A 24776-nucleotide genomic window follows, 5' to 3' on the forward strand; every position below is an offset into this window, starting at 1 on the left:
CACCTGTAGACATGTTACTGTGCACAGTGTAAAGACTATGCTATTATTCTAATGCTAATGTCTCTGCCCAGGTAATCCAGACATGGCATTGTAATGCTTATTCTAAAAATCTCCTGGGTCAAGGTTGTGTAAAACACTGCTCCCCATTTATTCTCTTATTTGTCAATAAAGGCTGATCAGCCAGGGGAAGGGGAGAGAGAGAGAGAGAGAGAGAGAGAGAGAGAGAGAGAGAGAGAGAGAGAGAGAGAGAGAAGAGAAGATTTGGTCACAAGGAAAGGGTCCAGGAGCCACCATGAGAACATATCAGAAGCAAAGAGAGCCAGATCAATATTAAAATGCAGGTATCTCGGGGATTTGGAGCTGGGAGGCAGCCAGATTAGCTTAGAGGATAAGAATAATATCTGTTCAGTTATTATGCCATAAAGCTTGATAAAATAAATCTTATAGTCTCTGTCTCATTTATTTGGGAACTCAATGGGATTTTTAAAAAATGTACATTAACACTCACCAATCATTTAACTGACATGGCCTTGAGGTCCCTACTTGACAAGTGTCTAACTCTGGATCTCCTCCAGTGGGTGACATAACCACCTTCCCATCTTTACTCTTGATTGTCATCTTACACATCTCCTGTTTGGCTAACTGTTGGTCTTATGTGTGAAAAGCTGTAGATTATGCAAGCTTCTAGACATTACCTTCCTCTAGTCAGGGTGTAATTTTACTTTGACATGCATTTAGGACTAGAACAATTCACTTAATTTCATCTGATTCAACACTTTCAATATAAAAGTCTCGGTCTCTCTCTCTCTCTCTCTCTCTCTCTCTCTCTCTCTCTCTCTCTCTCTCTCTCTCTCTCACCCACACCCACACCCACACCCTCAGATGGTTTCCAACAAAAACTGGGTTGTCTGCAGGGTCCTCCCTTCTCTGGTGCCTTTAGTCTGTAAGTTCCAGGTTTGTGTGTCTGCTACAACTCTCTTCAATGTCTAAATTTTGCCTTTCAGTTCCGTCCTTCAGTCAGAGCATGCAATTGGCAATTGTCTTTGGAAGGTCCCAGGAGTCAGTCCCTCTCTCCTTACATCAAACAACCTTCTCAGAAGTACACACACATGCCAGCAACTTCCACACCTCAGAGACGGGACAGCCATGTACCTACCTGCCTGCCAGTCTTTGGCAGAAGCTTCGTCTGCTCAGCCCAAAGGAAGCAGAAGTCCAAAAAGGAAACTTGATTCTATTGCAATCCTCACCAGTAAGTAGCAGGGAGAACCTTAACAGATTTTCTCATTTGACCTGCTACAGTGTGGAACATTATTAGAGTTTTTTGGTAGTCCAAAGGCAAAATTTTCTTTATCTTAATATTTTGATTTTTTTCTTCTGGGCTGTGGGTTCTCACATATGCTTGGCCAGTGTTACTACCACTAAGACATGTCCCCAGTCTATTTGTTTCAGTGTGGTGGGATTGCATTTCTCAAGTTCTCTTTAAGTATCAGATTTTAAAGAAAACACCAGGTCAGACAGTAGTAGTACGAACCTTTAATTCGAGCACTTAGGAGGCAGAAGTAGGTAGCTCTCTGTGAATTTGAGACTAGCTTGATCTACAAAGTAAGTTTCAGGACAGCCAGGGCTACACAGAAAAAGCCTGTCTTGAAAAACAAAAGAGGAAAGAAAAAATATCAATACTAGAGCCAGTGCAATGGCTCAGGAGTAAAAGCACTTTCTGCAGATGCCTAAGACCTGACTCTATACCACTGGCCTTTAGCCTCATACAGGTGGCATGGCATGTGCACACCAAACTCCACACAGGAGACGGAGAGCTCCACACAGAAGCAAGAGGTGGGGAGGAGACACTGACCAATATTGATGAGTTATTTCTGACTAACCATGATGGCTATTCTTGGTTGTTGGTTGTCAACTTGACTACATTTGGAATTAACTAAAACCCAAATGACTGGGCACACCTGTGAGGGACTATTTTTCCTTACTTAAATCATTTCAAGTGGAAGACCCAATCTTTGAGTGGGAAAATAACCCTTTAATCTTCATCTCCCAAGGTGGAAGACCCACCACCTTTAATCTGGAGCACATCCTCTGCCAGCAGCCTGTATAATGACTCTTAGGAAGGAAGGAGGCCTCTCTTTTTGCTTTCATTAGCCAGTACATTGCTCACTGGCCTACTTCGTCAGGATTCTGGCATCTGTATACCAAGGAAGAGTTGAGATATCTGGCCGCACGGACTTACCAGTTATTAGATTCTTGGACCTTCTAATCTGTAAGCAGCCACTGTTGGATCAGCTGGACCACATTTTAAAAGTCATTCTAATGAATCCTCCCCCTCCTCCCCAAGGGTGTGTATGTGTCATTCTATAAGTTCTTTTCCTCTAGAAAATCCTAATTAACTAAGCTTAAAAACTAAAGTATTTTTTGGCTATCATTTTTCATTCTTTGTTTATAACTAAACTAGTTTCATAAAATAAGTTAGACAAATAATCCTTTCGAAGTTTTTCAGGTGGCGCACGCTCCCTCTCCCTCCCCGCTCCCCCCCCCAAACAGGCATGGTGGGGGGGAAGAAGCTTAAAGTTATTTTGTTTGCTTGTTTGGTTGTCTTTTGATGCTAGAAACTGGACTCAGACCTTGCATGTGCTAAAAGTGAATGCCTTAACTTTGAGCTAGACGTTCAATGCCCTAAGAAAGAAGATATTTTACCAATTTTTTTCCTTGACACAGTTATAGGGTTAGGGTTAGGGTTAGGAATGTACAGAGCCATATTGGAGTGTCATGCCACATGGAAGGAACTTGACATTAGCCAAAGACAAGGGCTTTGGGCAGGAATCTGGGCATAATAGGGAAGTAGGTTACAGCAAGAATTTTTATCCTAGGTTGGAGTGCTAAGAATGTACTTGACATTGGTTAAGGTGAACTTCTCCCAGTCTAGTCAGGATCCTGCTCCATCTAGGGTGGAGAAGCTCAGAGTGAAGGTAAAGTTCATTGTTCCCCCAGGTCTACGAATTCCTGAATTAAGCAGGTGACCCACCCAGCTGCCTGAGCAGTAGAGCCAAAGACCACCAGAAGACTTCCCTGGAACTCAGCCCGGAGTCTGGGGGAGGGACTTGCCCAAACTGTTAAATGGTCTGACCCCCCATTAAAGTTGGGGCCTCAATCGGTAAACTATAGTCCTGGCCTTGTTCGTTCTTTTTGCCCCTTTCCATCTACCCCTCAGTTTCTGTTCCAGCAACCCAGTTCGTAGTAGCTGCAGGCAGCTACAGAATACAACAGATTGGCGCCCAAAGTCAGGAGGAGTCTGACTACTTGCAAAGTGAAGATCCTGCCTAACACAAAGTTAGAGGTCAATAAACATGGTTTTCCTTCCTCTAAAAAGTTACCTTAAAAAGAGGGGAGGGGTGTTTGCAGAGATGGCTGGACAGTTAAGAGCACTGGCTATTCTTGCAGAGGACCTGAGTTCAGTTCCTAGCACCCACATGACAGCTTACAACCATCTGTAACTCTAGTTCCAGGGAACCCAATGCCCTCTCCTGGCTTCCACGGGTACCAGATATGCATTTGGTAAGCAAAACACTCAAGAGACATACATAAAAATAAATAAATCTTTTGGGACTGGGACAATGGCTCAGTAATTAAGAACACTTGTTGCTCTTGCAGAGGTTCAGTTCTTAACACCCGCATGGTGGCTGGTTTACAATCATTCACAACTATAGTTCCAGGGGATCAGACAACCTGTTCTAAACTCTTGAGGGCATCAGGCTATATCTATAAAGACAAACCACTCATACAAATAAAATGAATACATCTAAAAATAAAAAAGTGTTTTGACCTTATGCATATGTTTGCCTGCCATGTATACATGCGTACTATTTGTATGCTTGGTACACGTGAAGGCCAGAAGAGGTTGTTGGATATTTTGACTAGAGTTACAGATGGACTTGAACTAATGTGGGTGCTGGGAATTGAACTCAGGTTCTCTGTAAAAGCCAGTGCTCTTAATTGCTGAGCCATTTCTCTAGCCCCTAAAAGATATTATTTTTAAAGCCAGGTATGATGGCATATACCTATAATTCCAATACTCAAGAAGCAAGCAGGAAGCCCAAGGGTTAGAGGTAAGCCTGAGTTATGTAGTAAGGCCCTACCACAATTAAAATGAACCACAACCCCCACCCAGCATGGGCAAGTCCTTGGGTTCCACCTCCAGTACCATTTTTTCAAAAGTTTTTGTTTTATTTTAAGCCAGCCATTAAAAAATTATTTTCTGATTCTGAAATGGGGGTTGCTTTTTCATGGTCTCAAACGTTATCATTCTGGAGATTAGGGATCTAGAAGGAACTCAGTGAAACTGAGAATAAGATGTTACTGCTCACTGTACTTCCCTTGTCACCCAAAGCTCATGGAACTGCAGTTACCACTGCAAGTCACCGCAGAGCTCCAAAACACAAATACTCCCTGTTTATCAGCCAAGCAGTGTTTACCAAGTGCCTCCTGTAAGACAATAGACTACATTTTAATTAAATACAAATCCTGACTACAAGATCTAAGAAAGGCAAAAGGTATTCATCTATAATCATTATAAAGAATAGAAAGTTGGGCCGGAGAGATGGCTCAGTGGTTAGGAGCACTGACTGTTCTTCCAGGGGTCCTGAGAATTCCCAGCAACCACATGGTGGCTCACAACCATCTGTAATGAGACCTGATGCCCTCTTCTGGTGTGTCTGAAGACAGCTACAGTGTACTTACATGAAATAAATAAATAAATCTTTTTTTTTTGGAGAGAGAGAGAGAGAGAGAGAGAGAGAGAGTGAGAGTGAGTCAAGGCACCCAAGGAAGACCCTGAAATATTTGCTGCTAACAATTCCTCCAAGTGAGTGCAGAGTGTCAACACCATGTTAAACAGTCTATTCTTACCCTTCACAAACTTCTAAAATGAAGAAGGAAACCAACTATACACAGAGATATATACATGTACATGAGCATAAACACAGTGGCTGAATTTTCAGGCATCTTATTCACTGTTAAAGGACCCAAGCACCACCACATCACAGAAACTGAGCATAAGGGGCAGGTTTATAAGTATTCCTCAATCCCTGACTGGGTTCTCTTTGTGAAACAGGGAGTGAACCTTACTAATGTTGAGGAAGCATCCTAATAATCTTAACAAAGACTACAATGTCCATCCCACATTGAAGAGTAATTTTATATTTGAGCATTTGTGAATGTATTCAGGTTGAAGAAATTTCCTACCCCACCTTACAAATTATGCCAATCAATTACTAAGGTCATGTTCATGATAGGGTTAAAATAATACCACTCTGTAGAGTTGAAGCACTTCTTTGAAATTACAAGTAATGCACATACAAGTGGGTAATTACAAAGTAGAGGTGTGACTGAGAAACAGACTTGACATATCTTTGTGCTGTGTGGGAAGCACGTGCACACTGCACAGGGTACATTATTAAGTACCTTCTCCAGCTGAGATAGCAAAGGCACCCAGAAATTAAGCTAAAGTCACCTCACAAGAGATATATCTAGGAATAAAAACCAGAACTGACTTTCTCAAGAGCATACTTTAGAATAATTGTCAGAAACTAGTATCAACTGTTTAGAAAAAGATATAAGGATAAGGTGTTTTCATAGCTATTCTTCGTAACATAAAGGACTATGCTGAACAATGGTATCTAAAATACTTAACCTTGACTATAATCATGACAAGATCCAGAATTGCCTGGAAGACAGACTCCCAGGACACCTGTTCAGTGTTTTCAGGGAAGTTTAACTGAAGAAAACTGACAACTGATGGTGTGTGTGTGTGTGTGTGTGTCCGTCCATCTGTCCATCTGTTCTCATGGGGAGGAGGGTCATCTTACAGGCTGGGGTCCTGGACTGAAGGAAGAGGAGGAAGCCAGCTGAGCAGCAGCTTTCCGCCCAACTGAGGATACAATGTAACCGACCAGCAGCATCAGGCTCCCATTGCCAGGCCTTCTTAACCATGATGGACTATTAATAACACCTTCTCTCCTTAAATTGCTTATATCACAGCAATAAGAAGGTTAATAGTCCACTATCTTCCTCCCCTCCCCCCTTTTCTGGAATTACAGGCGTGCGCCACCACCACCTGGCTTAATAGTATTTCTAACTTTTATTTCTTTATTGTTTGTAGTTAATGTTCTTGTTCTACTATGTAATCATTTATATACATGTTTCTTTAATTTTTTTTTTTTTTTAGATTTCCCTGGATGTATAGTTTAAACAACAAAGTCTATTTAAAACTGTAGCCATAGTTTGCAGTTCTACCAAAGAGGAAAGTTGTGAGGTTAAACTTTGTGCTTTCTTTCTTATAGAAGCTTCTAAAAAGGTATTTTTATATGTTCTTTTAACAAATATTGTGAACAACCTTTAAAACATCAATGTTTGGATCAAAACAAGACCCAGTTTACTTTCTGTTTGCTGTAAATTAAGCAAAGATGCTATAATACAAACAAAAAGAAGAAAAAAAGAAAAAGAAAAAGAAAGCTACCACACTAGCTGCCATTTCTGTGGAAACTTCCCATCTACACCGCTGTGCTAACCTGTCTACACCGCTGTGCTCGCCTACACTCTCAGACTCATCCTCTCCCCTTGCTCCTTCTACAACCCAGGCTGGCTTCAATGTACAGTAACCCTTTGGCCTCACCCTTCCAAGTTTCTAGCAGTACAGGGGTGAGCCACCACATGTGGATTTATATTTTCTAAAGAACATTTCACTTGTGCGTGGTGGTACATGACTGTAATTCTGCACTTGGTAGGCTGAAGATATATAAATTAGAGGTTTATGGTCAGCCTGGATTATACATGATCCTATCACAGAAACACGGAAACCAGATTTTACTTAAAAAGATGAAATAATATTTGATTATTACTTTCCTAAAAGAATAATTTTAATATTTTAGCTATGTACAGCTGTTTTTATAAGGTAGAATCAGAGAACTGCTATGATGACCAATCCTGCCAATCTAATTGGATATGGAATTAACTAAAAGACATACCACCTTGGGGTAGTCTAGGAGGGCATTTTTAGGAAGAATTAACTGAGGGGAGGAGTCCCTTTCCAGAGTATGTCAGGCCCAAAGGCCCCAGGGGATTAGGTGCTGGCTGCTGCTGCCTCCACTGCTTGCTGGGTGTGTACTTTTGCTCAGCTGCTGCTATCTTTCACTGATATCAGACTTCAGCTTCTCAGAGTTGTACAACGGGATGAAGTCTGGCAGTGCCTTAGGAAGCTTCCAGATCTTAAGCACCAGATTGGACACTTCTGAGAACCTGAGCTACCAGGGTCTCAGCCTCTCCAGAGTACAGGTGGCCACTGCTGAGCTACCTAGCTCCTGTTGGTTGTAGAAATTCTAATAAACCCTCTTTTATGCTATATATCCGTCACACATCTGACAGGTATGCTCCTGAAGAGAACCCTCTCCCACTGCCTTTCCAGGGAGCCCAACTTTTAAGACATTGCTTTTTCCTTCCACCCACACAATTCAAAGCATCACCCCAACAGACAGTTATTACACTGATTGTGGACATGATTTTAAAAGAGCACTTATCAAAAATTACTGCCTAGCATATTTTAAACATGTACAGACTAATTATAAAGAAAAAAAATCCTTAGTATATATGCTATAAAAAGGAAAGGAAGGAAGAAAGAGAAAGAAAGAAAGAGAGAGAGAGAGAGAGAGAGAGAGGAAGAAAGAAAGAAAGAAAGAAAGAAAGAAAGAAAGAAAGAAAGAAAGAAAGAAAGAAAGAAAGAAAGAAAGAAAGAAAGAGAAAGAAAGAAAACAAACCTGGGGGAGGGGACGGTGTAATAGTGGTATACACCTTTAATCTCAGCACTTGGGAGGCAGAGGCAGGTGGATTGCTCTGATTTTGGGGCCAACCTGTTTTACAGGATGAGTTCTAGGACACCCAGGGTTACACAGAGAAGCCCTGGGGGGGGGGAGTTAAAAAGAAAGCCTTGTAAGCTTTGAGGAAGGTTTCAGTCACCATTCCTACCCGGGTCTCAGGGCTCTTGCCACACCCTCTGCGGCCACTGGAAAGTCGCCTTTGTGCATCTTCCTTACACTTACATTTTAACAACTTAAGTAATTTTTCAAGTCCCAATTTATTTTTCTTTAACTTTTCTTTGGTTACTAGCAAGAAGACTACCATTTAAAGAATGTTTATCAACTAATATACTTTATACATTTTCTTCTTTTGACAGTTACCTATGCTCAAAGGCACAGAACTAGTTTCTCCAAGACTGGATTGGGTAACTGTCTGCCTTAGCAGTCAGACCACTTCTTTGTTTCTGGGTTTTCTTTACAGAGATATGTGATTTCTTACTTTTTCTCTTCCTTCCTTCCTGCCTCAGTGCTGGGGATGGAAAAGAAAGCCTTCTGTAAGCTAGGAGAGCACTATACCACTGCCTAGAACTATAATTTTAATAATTTACATTAGTTAAACTGATGGTTGGAAACACAGCAGGTAAGCAAGAGCCGATGTTTGTGGCTTGCTTAGCACTGTCACTGAATCACCATGACCTTGATCACACAGAACACAAAAAGGTTTTACCTAAAAACCAAACATGTCAGAAATAAAAGCATCATCAATTTAGTACACACCAAAGCTCTGAGGTATAAGACCAGCTGTCCCTCTCCCACTCTGACCTTCAGTGAACTTTCAGGGAACTATCTCCCAAACACCCCTTCTGCTCATTTTCAGTCAGCACCTTCTCATGTTAGCCTCAGACACTCTGGTTCCTGCAGATTTGCCCTTTCTGAAACCATCTGAGGAGGTGTGAATTCTAGGGTATATATATTTGTGTCTGACTGTCTGAACAGTGACAGAATCCATCTCAGAGCAAGTACTTCTCTATGAGACACCACACCATACACCAGCTAGTATATTGGTAAGACTCAACTTGTTCTAGGATTATATTATATTACTATTATTACTACTACTGCTGAATGAATGAATAAGACAGATTCTTGCTATGTAGCCATGACTGGACTGGAACTGGCTATATAGACCAGGCTGGCCTACAACTCATGGAGATCCATCTGCCTCTGCCTCCTGTGTACTGGGATTAAAGGCAGGTCATCCCATCCCATCCCATCCCATCCCATCCCATCCCATCCCAATATCACACCACACCACACCACACCACACCAAGACCATACCATACCAGGTTCCATTATTTCTGATTATTGAGTAGTACTCTGAAGTACATTGCATACTTCTTTACACACTTACCAGCGACCATCATCTAGACCATCCCCACCCTCCCGTCCCTGTCTTCTGATGGTGGCTGTTCTCATAGGTACGAAGGGTGCTTCACTGTATAGTCATTTCCCCAGGGCTAGGCCACACCAGCCACCTGATGAACTGTCTGTTGAAATCTCTTCTGTTTTAAAGTGGGATATTTTACTACTAACATATGATGGCCTGTTTTGTTTTCTTTTCCTAGACGTGGGACATGTCTTTAATCCTAGCACTTGAAGAGATAGGCAGACTTCTGTGAGCTCAAGGTCAGCCAGGGATGCATAATGAGATCTTACTATTTTGAAGGCCCAGGCTGGTCTCTGACTCCTGGACTCAAGTGATCTTCCTGCTTTTCTACAATTTCAGTTATTTACCACGTCTCTCCTGAAAATCACAACCGTGAACTAAAAAAATAAAACCCAGCCAAATAAAGAAACAAAAGATAACATGCTTATCCCAAAAAGTCAGCTGTTTCAGTCTCTCTACCAGGTAAGACTTTGAGGCTGACAATACTCTACTCCTGTGAATGTCTGTATTAAAGAACAAAAAAAAAAGAAAGAAAGAAAGAAAGAAAGAAAGAAAGAAAGAAAGAAAGAAAGAAAGAAAGAAAGGAAAAGAAAAGAAAAAAAGAAAAAAAAGAAAAAGAAAAGAAGAAAGATCCTGTAGAAAAAATGGGTCAAGTGAGGGAAATTGCTTTCCCACAGGGCTGTGAGATTGAATAGGAAGTGGCTGAATCAGACAGAAGAAAGGCGGCATCGCCCATTCATACTTGGCTTTTGTATATCAAAGGCTCAGCTTCCTTTGCACTTAGCCCATTAACTAAAGCATTCCAGTTTCAAGGTGACACAGACTCTTCCTCCTCCTCCACAGAAAAGTCTTCCACCTTTTAATAACATATTAGAACAAGAATCCTTAAATAGACTTAAAATTTTCAGTAATTTTTAAATTTTCAAATAACGCTCTAAGAAAAATCTAATGCTGTAGCATAATAAGATAATCCCCAATGACATTTATTTTATTGATAATCTTATCACTAGGGACTGGTACACTCCTGCCTGAGCCATCTTGATGCAAGTCAGGGATCTGGGGAAGGAACATTTATGCACTGATTTTCACACATGGATACTGTTTCTTCTATACACATCAAAGTGAAGTTGCTCCATTTAGAGCCCCAAATGACACTAACTGGGGCTGTCAACTTCCAGCCTTATTAGCACTCACTGGTTAAGAAATCTTTTATGGGCTGGGCAGTGGTGGCACACGCCTGTAATCCCAGCACTCTGGGAGGCAGAGGCAGGTGGATTTCTGAGTTCGAGGCCAGCCTGGTCTACAGAGTGAGTTCCAGGACAGCCAGGGCTATACAGAGAAACCCTGTCTCAGGGGGAAAAAAAAGAAAGGAAGGAAGGAAGGAAGGAAGGAAAGAAAGAAAGAAAGAAAGAAAGAAAGAAAGAAAGAAAGAAAGAAAGAAAGAAAGAAAGAAAGAAAGAAAGAAAGAAAGAAAGAAAGAAAGAAATCTTTTATGATCAATAAAAAATAAATTAACTTAAAAAAAGAAATCTTTTATGCTACGGGGGTGGAGAGAACTAAAGACAGATAGGCCCAGCCTTGTCTCTCATCTATGTAGAGAATAAACAAGGTAACTCACGTAGTGATTTGTACTTGGCACTGACAGCACGCCTTCACTAGTGCGACAGTGACATTCAGAATCCTTTCACTGGTGGCCTAGCAGACCGCTCCTGCATCCAGGCTTTCTTTACTCTGTCTCTGATGTACTGAATTTCAGCACAGCAAAAGGGAAAGAAGAGTGGGAACAATAAGCTTTGCAAGAGGACCCAGGGAGAATTCTGGGTACATCTGAATTCAGAGTATATCTGAAGGCTGAATTCTGAAACTGCTGTGTGTTAAGACTAATTTAAGATTCACTTTAAAAAAAATCATGCTAGAAAATTAGGATTTACCAAATCAAAGTTCTGCCATATATCCAAGCTTAAATAGACGGACACATGTAGGCTATTGAAAGAACTCTATCTGGGGACTTGATTAAGACTAGTTAACCAATAAAAAGTGATTTCAAGAAATGATTTTGACAACACCCTTTAAAAACCCTCTGATTAAGTGAACAATGAGGGGACCATGTACGCTGACCAGGTAAATCAGCTTGGCCAAACTGATACCTTCCTTGGACTGTGCTCATATTTTCAATGGGCTCATATCTAAAGAGCTGTCCAGTGCGTAGCTACAACAGGTATTATTCCTATTTTTCACTCAAACTTAAAGTTTTAATGTCTGTGAGGAATACCATGCGCTGTTCTTTCTCTGGGGACATTCACATGCCAGTGCCAGGGAAAAGGAAGTACCCATTCCTCCAGGCACCCAGACAAAAAAGTAATGCAAGGATCTCACAGTGTTCACTGAGGTGGACTCACGAATCTTGTACCTTCCTCCCAACTAGGCTTAGCTGAAAACTCAGTCACTATCTTAAAAGGCAACCTAAGCAAAAGTACCAGTTTTCAACTCTCCTTTCCCTCATGTTCATTTGTGGAAACAGCATCACTGATGAAATAGATGACTCAGAATTAAAAATATTTATTTATTCGTTTATTTATTCTCTATACAGAGACACTTCTCTAGTAACCAACTATTGCAATCATCCCTGAAAGTATAGTTTTAATAATTTATTTTTATTAATGTATCTGTGTGAGCATATGACATGTGTACAGGTGGCTGTGGAGACCAGAAGAGGGCATCAGCTTTCCTAAAGCTGAAGTTCCTAAGTGCTGGAAACAGAATTCTGTTCTTCTGCAAGAACACCCAACACTCTTAACTGTTGAGTCATCTCTCTAGACCCTAGACATTTTTATCTTAATGTTTATGAGACACCATAGCTACTGTAGGGATTACAAAGATGAACAGGTTACTCTACTAACAAGTAACTCAAGTCTAATATGCAAATGGTCACCACAATGAAGAGCTTTGCACCAATGTACAACCAGTTAAGTATAAGACTTTATAGACATTAAGTACAAAGGTTCTGAGGTTCTCATCACCTGTCTTTGGAAGAAGAAAAGCAGTTTTAGCCAGTTTTAAAGTCTTCTCATGTAGAATGTGGTGGTTCACCTGGGATTCTAGCACTTAGGCTGTTGAGGCAAAACGATGCTGAGTTCAAGGCTAGAATTACACAGTGAGAACCTGTCTCAAAAAAGCCACAACAATTAAAAAGCTTCCCCATTCTACTCTAAAGAAGTGAAAAAGGAAAAAGTACATTTTGGGTTGGTTTGGGGGTTTTGTTTTTTGTTTTTCTTTTTTTGTCTTTGTTAAACAATGTATTGCTCCTGAAGTTTATGAAGTTATGTTTGTCTAACCTATAAAATGTTGTAACTTAAAACACAACAACAATAAAACTACTAAGGTAGCTATACTGTAATATTCATGTGAAAACAAAACTTTGCTTCTGTGCAACTTTGAAAAAAATTTGCTTTTACTTCCTTTTGGTCAATAGATCATGTCCATAGAGTTAAAAGTACATCTTGGGGTGCTCTATATAAGTTGTCAGTTTCTTAAAGTACGATACTCATAAAGCTTGCTTCCATCGAGAGTAGTCGCCATAATTAACAGCTGATTCCCACTCTCACGTGGTTGACTTGTTTTTGCTGTGATCAGAATTTCTACTCCAGGACAAAACCTCACACAATAAGCTCTCTTGCCCCAACCATATCTTCCAAGGATGCACTGTATTTAGGACATTAGGGACATTTCAACATAGCTTCTTGGGGACTTAATTTTAAGCTCTCCAGGCACACCCTACACAAAGTAGCTAACCAAGGACCTCACCTCTTAAATTCCTTCCTTCTGACAACCCACACCATCCCTGTGTGTTCTGTCTTTCAAAATCGTAACATCTCTCAGTTCTACCCCATTTCGTGTCACCCAGGCCACCTGTCTCACACAGCCAGTCACACTGCCCACAATTTGAACACTCCATCAGGTCAAGGAACAGTTTCCATCCACCACTGCTCATGCCAAGCGCATCACCATCCATCAACAGTGTCCAAGCAGGTAAACAATTAATTATGGTTCTACCCAATATTAACTCTACTAAACCTTACTACTAACACAAAAACTAACACAAAACCCACTAATAATACAAAAGCTTGGTCTCAGTGCTCATATAGGTTATCAGATACACTAAGTCTGTCTCTGCTGAGGTGTTCCTCCACACTTGGTTTGCTCATTGTCTCTTGTAGAGTTATCACTTTCTTCCGAGGAAGTTCCACTTTTCAGGACCAAGACTTTTCAAGCAGAGTTATGTATTTCCACACCATCCCCCATCAAGCCGGTTTTCTCTTCTGAGAGATGGGCATGCCCTCAGCATTTCCCAAGGGCAGTTCTCCTCAACTAGAAGTTAGTCTGGAGGGAAACTTCTTGGTGGTCATGGAAGACTGGGAAATATTGGGCTGGACTTCTCCAAACATGTTTTAAAACTCACCCTTACAAAGAGGATACAGTAAATATATGACTACATAAGTATACACCATCATAGATTTTTGCCAAATTCCTGTATGAATACGTGGCTTCCTCTACTTTTTGATTAGGCTCTCTCTTTACACAGCAACATCATCAGGTCAACTCTAGAAAGCCTAGAAGTCCCTTCTTTCACTGTGGCTGTGTACACAGAAAACAGCAGCAGGGAACAAAAGTCCTGGCATTAGAAGACCTGAGACACATACCACAGACAACTAATAGCCGGCATATCTATCTACACTAGTCAAGGTTCCTCTATCTACACATGACCAGAAGATCCATACTTCCTAGCTATACAAAGTCTTGGAAAACATGCTGTCAATACTAGCAGCGGGATAGGTCGAACACCATTCAACGAAAGTGAGATTAAGAGTCTGTTCTAAAAGCTACACTATTTCTATATGTCAGAGCTTTAAGGTATGCTAAATTTGAAATCTGGGATCTCAGGGAGCAATGATAAAGGGGACCACTTTAAAGGAGTATAAGGAGTATTGTAAATATTAAGTATTATAGTCTTGGTATGAGCCACAGTGTATGTTTGTCAGTTACTTTTTAAGATTTTGCTTAGGCGGGCAGTGGTGGTGCACACCTGCAAATTTCTGAGTCCAAGGCCAGCCTGGTCTACAGAGTGAACTCCAAGACAGCCAGGGCTATACAGAGAAACCCTGTCTCAACAAACTAAAAATTAAAAATAAAAAAAAAAATTTAAGACTTTGCTTAAATGGAGATCTGAATGACAGAACACTCTCCACCATTCCTACCTCACAGCTGTCCTCAGCGATTCAGTGGCACCAGGGTGCACAGAACCACTACCATCTTTCCTCAGGGTGTTCCCTGACAGAAATTTTGCTCCAAATACCAGCCCACAGCCTCTCATTCAGAACAAAGCTTACCAGGCCAGTTCCTTATATTCTTCCTCTTTCTCAGTATTTCACATTTTGTGTGGATTATGAGGAAACAGGAATATTCCTGCACTCCTTTCCCACAGCTTCTGAGAAACTGTTGTTGATCACTTGGCCTTAGCAAGAAGGTAATCCACAGGGCCTGAGCTACCAGCTCCGAACTACAGATCTAGCTTAATTCCTGCTTGCTAATTTAACCTGGATTCTCTTGCTTTGTTCAAAGAGTAATTAAAAAGAAATGATCTTTGGGAAGAAAAGTACACAATACCTTTGCCAGGCTCAAGCCAAGCAAGTAAGTTTTGCTGTGGAAGATTTTAGTCTTACTCATCTAGACAGTACACACTGAATGAGGCACATATTCCCCAAAACCACTTTGCCATGAATGTGCATTTGGTGTCAGTCTTATCAAAAGACTGTGTGTGATGGCAAAGGACTTCACCAGGAATACTTTTCTATCTGCTGAGAATAACCTGGTTTGATGTTGTGATACTGTGGGTCCACAGCTCAAGCCATCTGAGGAAGAAAGCACCACTATATACAGAATATTGTCTGCCAGAGGTCTACAGAAGCTTGGCTCCCAGGGAATCATTTATTATACAAAAAGGTGATGGCTACCAGCTTCGATGACAGAGAACTGACAATTTAAGACTATTGTGGCGGAAAGGTTTATGAAGAAGCAAAATAGAAAGACCAACCCAGCCTGCTCTCAGGGGAAGCATCTCCCAAAGGACTCCTTAGCCTTGTGACTATACATGGCCAGGTGATCTCATGTGTTTATAGCAGCAAAGATGCGTTGCAACAAACAGGCCAAGGGAGGGGTGTGTGTGTGTGATGGTGACAACTCCATATTCTAATTCTTAGAGAAAGTATTTAAATTCATTAGCCTGTAAGAGACATGGACTCCAAAGCCACATTCTTAGCCTGTAAGAGACATGGACTCCAAAGCCACATTCTTAATCACACCTATATCACAGGCACGGAGCTCACAGGACTGACCTGCTGTGAAAGGTGTGCAGCTGTGGAAGGCGGGCTCAGGAGTGTGTGCACAGTGTTCGGAGCTGCCTCAGGGATGTCTCATGGCTGGGGGCCCAGATTGGCTAGCTCTGCACACAACTCTGTAGTGTTTTGAGGGCTACACAGGAGGAATGCATTCTTAAATTAACAAACAGCTCTCATCCCTGCACACCCTCTTCATCCATTGAAAGCATGTGAGGCCGCTAAGAAGCCAGTTTTAGTGCAATTCCAAAAATGGCCTAAAGGATATGGAGTTGCAATGCACTCTGAACATGCAAAACCTTATTATGTACAAGTGAAGAATGAAAATAAACCAAATATGCTCTGGACAGAGGTTATCATTTATCTGTTTCACATCACTTATGTGCATTCTCTGTAAGGGTTACACAATCATTTTTAGCAAGTAATCATCATCATTTGTAATTACATTTCTGAAAAACTGTATAGACTGAAAATGTATCAATGGGAATACATTTATGTCTTAAAGTCTATTTTTAAAAGGTATATTATTTTGTAAGTAACACTCTCCTCACAATAGCACAAGTATTTAAAAGCCAATTTGTAAAAATTTAATTTGCATAATCGAACTAGCTTAAAGAAAATAAATCTGTAAAAATCTACCCCCTAAATGTTAACCAGTTCACGATGATGCTCCACTCTTTACTCAAAGCTGTGTCTTCGAATGAGGTAATTAAGACGTTAGTATCTGTAAGTCCCCTTCTGAAGCCATTTACCCTGACAGCAGACTTCACTGTCTTGCAAACCTTCCTCCTATTCTCTTACCTGCACACAGTCTGAAAGGCCTGAATGAGAGGTAAAGCCTATCTACCTCAAAGCAATTTCAGTCAAAGGAATCCAAACCCAACTACACAAAAACTGCCACCTGGCTTTTGGGCTTATCTGGAACCTTTCCAGCCTTGCCTGATGGGGCTCTGCCTCCTGTTCCCCCTGGGCACACCTCTCTGAGCCCCAAGAACTGCAGTAATCCTGCCTCATCTTTTTCATGCTTTCTCCAAACAAAATCTTTGCTACCTTCAACCCCAAATCACCAATTTCCTTTCTTGTAAAATTTTCTTGGGGGCTGGAGAAATGGCTCACTGGTTAAGAGCACTACTAACTGCTCTCCCAGAGGACCTGGGTTCAATTCCTAGCACCCACATGACAGCTCACAGCTATCTGTAACTCCAGTTCCAGGGAATCCAGCACCCTAATATAGACATACATACATGTAAGCAAAACACCAAGGCACATAAAATAAAAATTTAAAAATCTTATTAAATATCACCTTTGCACACTAAGTCTTGGCTAAGTCATAGTCATCACACAATCTCACACACAGACACTCATGCACAATACTGACCGACACACACACACACACACACACACACACCTTCCCCTTCACAGATCTAACTCATACTGAAGAAAGTGGTTGTCTACAAAATAGCTCTTCAACCTCTACATCTTAGGTTGTAATGGAGCTATTTATGATGCCAAAGACACTAACACATGCAAACCAAATCACACAAAAAAAGTAATGCTTTTAATCTTGCTAGCCCCACCAATCTCCCATCCTCCCCCCCCACAGACACACATACACACACACCCCCACCAATGTCAACTTGGGTCCAGCAAGAACTAAGCACACAGGCAGGACCCCCTTCTCCTAGCCAATGGCTATGAATATGTGGGAAGATACAGACACTCAATTCTTAGCCAGTACTGCAGAAATGTTATCTTCCGCATAAAGCTCCCTTCAATGAGGAAAAAGCTATCTCTCACCCCAGTCCAGACTTCCTCTCCTCCCTCCTGGGCTTACTTCTGGGTGATAGTATTTGGAAGAACACACAATTACTTCAGTAAAGGCCACTGCTTAACAAAAAGGTGGCAGCAATGAGGAATACTGTCCTTTAAAGTTTCAAATAATCTCCTAGTGCCTTGGCAACTTTTTAGCCAAGAATGTGAAATGAAACAATGCACCTTACTCCAGCACTCAATTACTTATTCCAAAATGCAGTCAATTAAACATAAACCTGTTACAAAATAATCCTTTTTATTAAATGTGTATCTGCTCCTTACAACAACACAACATTAAACATGAAAAGGAAGAGCAAGCAGCATTTACTAGAGTCCCAATAACCATTTAAACACCAGAATCCAAAGTGGAATTAAAATTAACCCTTTGCCAATCTCAGGGTCTAAACTAAAAGCTTACTAGGTCACTGTCAGATTGCTTTGGACAAGAAGCATAAGTTTAAATTCATAGTTTTAAAATTAGATCCATATAATTAAATCATATGTGTAGGATGCAAAATTTAACTATTACTTTCTGAACTATTAATTTTCTCGTTACTCAAATCATGAAATAAAAATAGACTCTAAGAATCTTATGAAAACACAAATACTAAGATATTTCAGCAGGGGAAAGAAAAAGTCTTCAGTATTTGTAAACAAAGTCCCAACTAGTCAGACCTCCCCCCATGAATAAAATCAGTTCTGTCAATATAACACAACCCTGTATTTCAGACATCTCATTTCCTCAATAAAAGCATCTTAATGAGTGCCACACTGAAATGTCCAAAGCCAGGCTCACCTCTTCTCTTCTGAAAAAAAAAATGTAATTTTCTTCAAGGTGCCCTCTACCAGCCAAGTTCAACTGGCTTAGGCTGTCTTATCTAACTCAGCCTCTCATTTCCTAGGGAAAGAAGTCTGCAATCCAGGAATATAACTGTCAGTACCCCACACACAGTTCAAACTGTCCTCTGAAGTCACTCAGGTCATTTTTAGGGTCTCAACTAATTCACAGTTACTCCAGTCCAAAGACAGGAAACTGCATAAAAAGCGTATATACAGTCAGATGCCATTGGGATATGTGGTAATGAACAGACTGACTATACTGGCTCAAGGTGGTTAAAGAGAACACCAGATACCCAGAAAACAACCACTACCTCGGGAACCTGGGCAGTACAATGGAGCAAAGGAGTCAGGAGACTGCCGAGCAACTCCTTCAGGATGCTAAAGTTGGCCATCAACGGAGCACCATTTTGAGTTTTGAAATTATGCTTCACTCCAGAAGCCAACGAGCAGACCATTCAAATGGAGGTTTCATCTGGCAAAAGCAAAGGTTGGAGAGAACTCAACTAATTACACACAGAAGCACCAGCACTGTCAGATGTCTCGGAACGCCATAGGTGCAGCCTTGTCCCGCCAGCTCCTCCTCCCCGGGCTCCCGCACAGCATCCCAGCACCATCCTTCATCAGGATTCCTCCAGCGACGCGCAGCGCGCGCGCCAACCGTCTCCTCGCCCGGCCAACGCACAGGGGGATGGGGTGGGGGTGGGGGACAGCTTCAGGTCCACATCTGCAGGTTTTTAACTGCTACTGAGGCATTCGCTACATCTCAGCTACTTGGCGAAGCCGCGGACTAAGCTAGCCTAAAAGCAGAGACGGCGTCGGGGCGCTCGGGTTTCCATATCTGTTAACCGGGTCGGGGTAGCTGCACTGGCGGCGGTGGCGGTGCGTCCTCCTAGCACGCAGCACTCCGCAGTCTGTTTGCAACACCGTTACAAATAAATCCACCTCATTTCACAACTGTAGGGGGCCCTCGGGGTCACCCATGGCACACCAAACAACGACACACTGCGGATCGGTATATGCCATCCTTTGGAAACGCAAGGTCTGCAGAGAACCGTGCAACGAGAGCGGGTCTCATCCACTGCTTTAGTTTTGAGAGAGCAAGCGAGCCAGCGAGCGAGCGCGGGGGGTGGGGAAAGACACCTAAGCGTCCGACCCGAGTCCCCCATCCCGATGCCGAACGCCCGGCAAGGCGCACGCAGTCCGTGCCTCTCCTCCGCCCGTCAACCCCGGCCGGCGCCGCACGCGGGTCGCTCTGGGCCGCCGCGCTCCGGCTCGGCCGAACAAAGGGCCCGAAGAGCTCCGGGCGCAGCGGCGGCGGTGCTCTCACCTGGGCTCCGTCCCCGGCGGCGGCTCCGCGGGGCTCCGGCGGCGCGGGCCTGGCGGTGGAGAGGTCGCTCTCGGCCGCCCAGGGCCCTCGGGGGCGCTCCGGCGACCGGGGCCCGCTCAGTGCCGGCGCCGCGGGATCGAGTCCGGGCGCGGGCGGCGGGTGGGCGGCGGCACGTCCTGGCAGGTCCAGGTCCAGTGCCCGCGACGCCGCGACGCGCCCTGCTCCTCAGTGTCGGCCGGCCGCGGCTCGGACGCAGCCCGGGTCTGAGGCGGGGATGGCGACCGGCGGCTGGGCGCGGGGCCGCTCCGCTCCCTCCGCCTCGGGCTCCGGCTCGAGCGGGCCCGCGGCGGCGGCGGCGGGAGCGCGACGGCACGGGGACCGCCTGTCACGGGGGCGGCCGGGGTGACCCGGCGGCTCTCAGGGCTGCACGGCGACGCGGACGGCGACGGCGGCTGCGGCTCCCGGGGCCGTCGCGCTGAGGTGCGGAGCTGCCACCGCGGCCATCTTGTTGCTCTAACTGACAAGAACCCCCCCTCCCCCCGCTCCAGCCAGACGCGGCGCTCGCGCCCCCGGCCCCGCCCCGCGTGGGCCTCCAACAGGAAGTCGTACAGGCCCCCGGCACGTGACTCCCACCGCATCTGCATACCGGAGGGCGGGATGGCCAATCAGCTCTCTGATCCTGAGCTCCGCCTCCAGGCAGTGCTCCCGATCCCATTGGTTCGTCACGAAAAGACCACGCCTCCTCCTTCTCCCTTAATACCCGCCCGCGCTGTGGCTGCCCAGACCGCGCGTGGAGTGCGCTGGGGTGCGAGCTGCGCGCCTTTCACGCGCCTCGGACGCGCGCCTTTCCTCGGAGCTGGCGCTCCTTCCCGGTCAGTGCGGAGAACCGTGTGGAATTCTCCCGTGGCTGCTTGCCTTCCCGCTTCTAGGCACTGTGACTCCGCGTTAGCATGCGCACCAAAAGGCCGTAAACTCAGTTCTGCGTAGCCGCCTCCGTTCTCCGGTTCTGCGCCCCGCCGTGTCCCGGGTTTGCGCGGCGTTCTCGCCCGGAGGCGCTGGCCCTCTGCTCAGCGGCGCCCTGAACCTGGCGCACGCACAGGCGCGCCTCCGGCCCGTGCCGTGCACACGCCCTGTACTACCTCCCCACGGTGCACACACGTACGTGCGCGGGCCGTGGCCTAGAAGCTCGCTGCGCGCTCCTGGCAGCATGCTCTTGGCCCCCTCCTTCGCTCAGTGGCTCCCCGGGGATTGCCCTGCCGCGAGCCAAACAATCCGGGCTGCGGAAACAGCCCCCCGGGAGGCCTGCTTTCCCCGCAGCTACCCCACCCCACCCCACAGCGAACGCAACCTGCCCATTCCAAGCCTTGGACTGCATCTACACACCCCGCATTTTCTTCCTGGCTCTCGGTAGCCCGCGGCGATCCTCCATTCCTTGGCTCCTCCTCGGTATACGTATACATAATAATCTGTGGTGGGTAATGTCCTAAGCGCTGTGCGCTCGTAGCGTCCCTTTCAAGTTTTGGTCCAAGCCACCGCAAGATTTTGAAAGCTCGTATTTTTCTCCATATTCATAGAAGGTGATGGAAAGAGCCTAGTTCTTCACCACCACCACCACCCTGAAGTTGTGGAAGATCCGCGATGCTTCTGAAAGTTGTCAGTGCTGTAAGAGGCCATCCCCTGTCTATGTGCTCCCGTCTGGAAGAAAAGACAACGCTCTAGTACCTTCGAGATGCAGTTTTGCTGCCGCCAGTATCATGCTTTGAAATGTTTGTGGAGGAAAGGGACACAACAGACTTCCTGCTCTCTCTCTTATCCCTTCAGGGTCCTGTGAACTCCATACACTCCTTTCTGTTATATTTTAAGCCTTCTGATTGTCAGATTCACTTACTCTCCGAAGTCCTCTCCAAACGTCTGTTGTGTATTTTTCATCCTGAAAACCCACATCCAGTAGAAAGATCTGATGGCAAATGTGGCTCACACAGAGACTTCTGCCTTTTCTATTCAGCATTTTATTGACTTCAGTTTAATTCTTGACCGCTGAGAACCTGTATCTTTTGTGTCTCAAAAGTCCAGATATTATCACATGATCCAGGATAGAGCACAAATAGCAGATACACAGCGTGCACTAGGTAGATTGCAAAATCCATGAGGAGCCCAGAGTCTGGGTGGAACAACACTGTAAACTTCAGTTATTGGAATATTGAACCAAAATGACATCATTTAGCATTTGTCCTTGCCATTCATTGACTTTGTGACCATGACCTTTCCTTTCCTGCAGCTTTCTTTGTTCTCATACACTCCTCTCGAGCTTAGCCTGGCACAATAAGGATCTCTTCCTTCCTTAGATATCCAACACCAGTAGAAAAGGCAGGCTGTATCTTTTGGAATGAAAATTAGACTCATAGTTTGGTATACGGACCTGTGGTGGTAGAATGATTATTTGAGGAACAGGAATCTGGCTCAGTGGTAGAGTGTTTGCCGAGCATGTTCAAAGCACTGTATTCATTCCCTAGTGCTGGTGTGTGCTCTTGAGAGAAAGGAAGAGAGAAGGAGAGAGAGAGAGGGAGGGAGGGAGGGAGAGAACACACACGCGCGCACACACCCAGGAAAACATTAAAAGCCTGGCATAGCACATACCAGTAATTTCAGTGCTGAGAAAGCAGAAACAGACGCCACAGCCGGGCAGTGGTGGCTCACACCTTTCATCCCAGCACTTGGAAGGCAGATTTCTGAGTTCAAGGCCAGCCTGGTCTACAGAGCGAGCTCCAGGACAGCCAGGGCTACACGGAGAAACCCTGTCTCAACAAACAAAAAAACAAAACAAGAAACAGACTCCACAGGCTCATTATCCAGTCTGCCTAGTTTAATTGGCAAGTCTCAGGCCAGGGAAAGATCCTGACTGAAAAGCATGGTGGCTGGTCGTTCGATGCACACCTTTACAGGCATTGGAATTCAAGGCCAGCCTGGTTTTTACATGGAGTTCCAGGCCAGCCAGGGCTACACGCGAGATAAAAACAAAAATCAAGGCAGAGGATGTCTGAGGTTTTTCTCTGACCTACACACACAAGTGTATGCACATACAGTATACAAAAAAAATATGATTACTTTCCATGAAGGTATTCAGGAAGGTAGCCTGTCTCCTAGAGACCTTCCCAGAGGACCTACAGCCTTGACTTGAGGGAAGTCAGTAAGCAGTAACAGAAGCTCATGGAAGGACGCTGAAGAGAGAAGCAACAGCAGGCAGCAGGGAGACAAGGAAACCTGGAACACTGTTTATTAAGATCTGCAACAGTTCGGGAATAGCTGACAGGCAGGGCAATCACAGAGCTCATGCTGATGAAGACAGGAGAGCTTTGGATTACTGTGAACCTTCCTAGAAAACATAGCACGTAACCTGGACAGGAAGGCCCACACAGATGGCGATAGTGCTGGGCAGGAGCTCAGTAAAGTTATCCAGACAGAAACTGAACAAATGGAGAATGCTGTTGGAAGTCAGAGAGGAGGCATGTGAAGATGAGGCTTACTTAGACTCTGGTGTGCTTAAGGAGGGGACTTGGCATGGGTAAGGAGATGAGGTTACAAATGGTCTAGTCTTAGTAGGTGGTGGGTAAAGGCTGAGGCAGAGGCCATGGCAGAAAGTGAAGCCTTGGGTATGCTCAGTTCTATTGTCAAAGACTCAGGGTGAGCCACAAGGTAAGATGACTGGGAAGTCACAATGAGGAGTCCTCCGCACAGGGTCCTGAGCACTTCAAAAGCCCACTCATCTGAGCCCTTTGATGACAGGCAAGTGGCTTAGGGGTACTGCCATCTCTTTGATTCAGTTCTACCAAACTGGTGAACTGGTGTGCCCAGGAGGGAGATAAGGAGATTCGGGTTTCAGGCTTTGTTTTAGAGGGAGGAGAGAGATTTGCTGGCAGGCTGGTAGGCTTCTGAGGACTTTTTCGCAGCTTCAGGACTCAAGGTAAAGCCAGTGGTGAACCAGGAACCGGCCTTTATGTCACAGCTGGGAACTCCCAGGGTCGCTCTCTGAACTCACTCCAGGCTGGCCTCTCCGATCTTAATACCCACTGAGCCAATATTTGCAGGAACTCACAGAGACCAAAACCAAACAGACATCTCAAGCTCGGCTGTCTGCCGGCCTGAACTGTTGACAGTCTGCATCAGACAGGGCCCTGTGAATGTAAAAACAATGTTACCTCTTTGTTCTCCATTTCTTTCTTGTCCCTTTTCCTTACCCCACCCCACCCCCCTTTCCCTGTCTTATTCTCAGACTTTAGCTCAGGCTGCACCAAAGCTCACTGCTTAGCTCAAACTCATGGAGATCCTTTTGCTGCATGCACCCTTTTGAATGCTGGGGTGGTAGGCAGGTACTACCAGTGCCTGTGTGGGGTTTGTTGTGGTTGCTGATTCGCTTCCTTCTTCCTTTGGTTTGTTTTGGCGGAGGGAAGATAAGGCCTTGTTATGTAACTCAAGCTGGCTTTGAACCCTCCATCCTCCTGCCACAGCCTCCGAGTGCTGGGGTTAAGGATGAATGCTTCCATCCCTACTGTCACTCTTGTAAATAATGTCACATTCTTCCTTCGTGACTTTTCTGACCTAGCGTCACAACTTCTCCCTTCAGTAGGTGACTTTTTTTTTTTAAGATTTACTTATTTAATTTATATGAATACATCGTCAATGTCTTCAGACACACAGAAGAGGGCGCCAGATCTCATTACAGATGGTTGTGATCCACCATGTGGTTGCTGGGAATTGAACTCAGGACCTCTGGAAGAGCAGTCAGTCAGTGCTCTTAACCTCTGAGCCCAGTGGGTGGCTCTTGTCATCAGGGTCACAACTACTGGGAAAACCATGACCAAAAGCAAGTTGGGGAGGAAAGGATTGATGTGTCTCCTTCGTCCATGTCAGCTCTGATTCCTCTGCGCTACCTCCCTCAGCCTCTTGTGTTCCTGTCTCTTCAATAAGCTTTCAGCATCCGAATTTAGGGTGAAGTTTCTAAACAGGTAAAACAAACACGAAATGAATGGATTGTCTCCTAGGTTAGAAGGAAACAGGGCAGAGAGCTAGGCTGGAGGCAGAGCATGTCGAACCAGACTACTGGGCTGGAG

The 24776-nt window shown here is 44.5% G+C and overlaps 1 protein-coding gene across 4 annotated transcripts in view; it reads right to left on the minus strand.

Annotated features, from left to right (window-relative positions):
- Nucleotides 1-20194, minus strand: part of Tnrc6c (trinucleotide repeat containing adaptor 6C) — a 113662-nt gene extending 93468 nt beyond the window's left edge. For all 4 annotated transcript variants that reach the window (XR_007980001.1, XR_007980000.1, XM_052197844.1 and 1 more), the window contains exon 1: nucleotides 19669-20194. The gene's annotated coding sequence lies outside the window, so the exon portion shown is untranslated. The remainder of the gene's footprint in view (nucleotides 1-19668) is intronic.
- Between the last annotated feature and the right edge of the window lie 4582 nt (nucleotides 20195-24776).

The sequence above is a fragment of the Apodemus sylvaticus genome, chromosome 10 (assembly GCF_947179515.1).
Source record: "Apodemus sylvaticus chromosome 10, mApoSyl1.1, whole genome shotgun sequence".
Lineage (NCBI taxonomy): Eukaryota > Metazoa > Chordata > Mammalia > Rodentia > Muridae > Apodemus > Apodemus sylvaticus.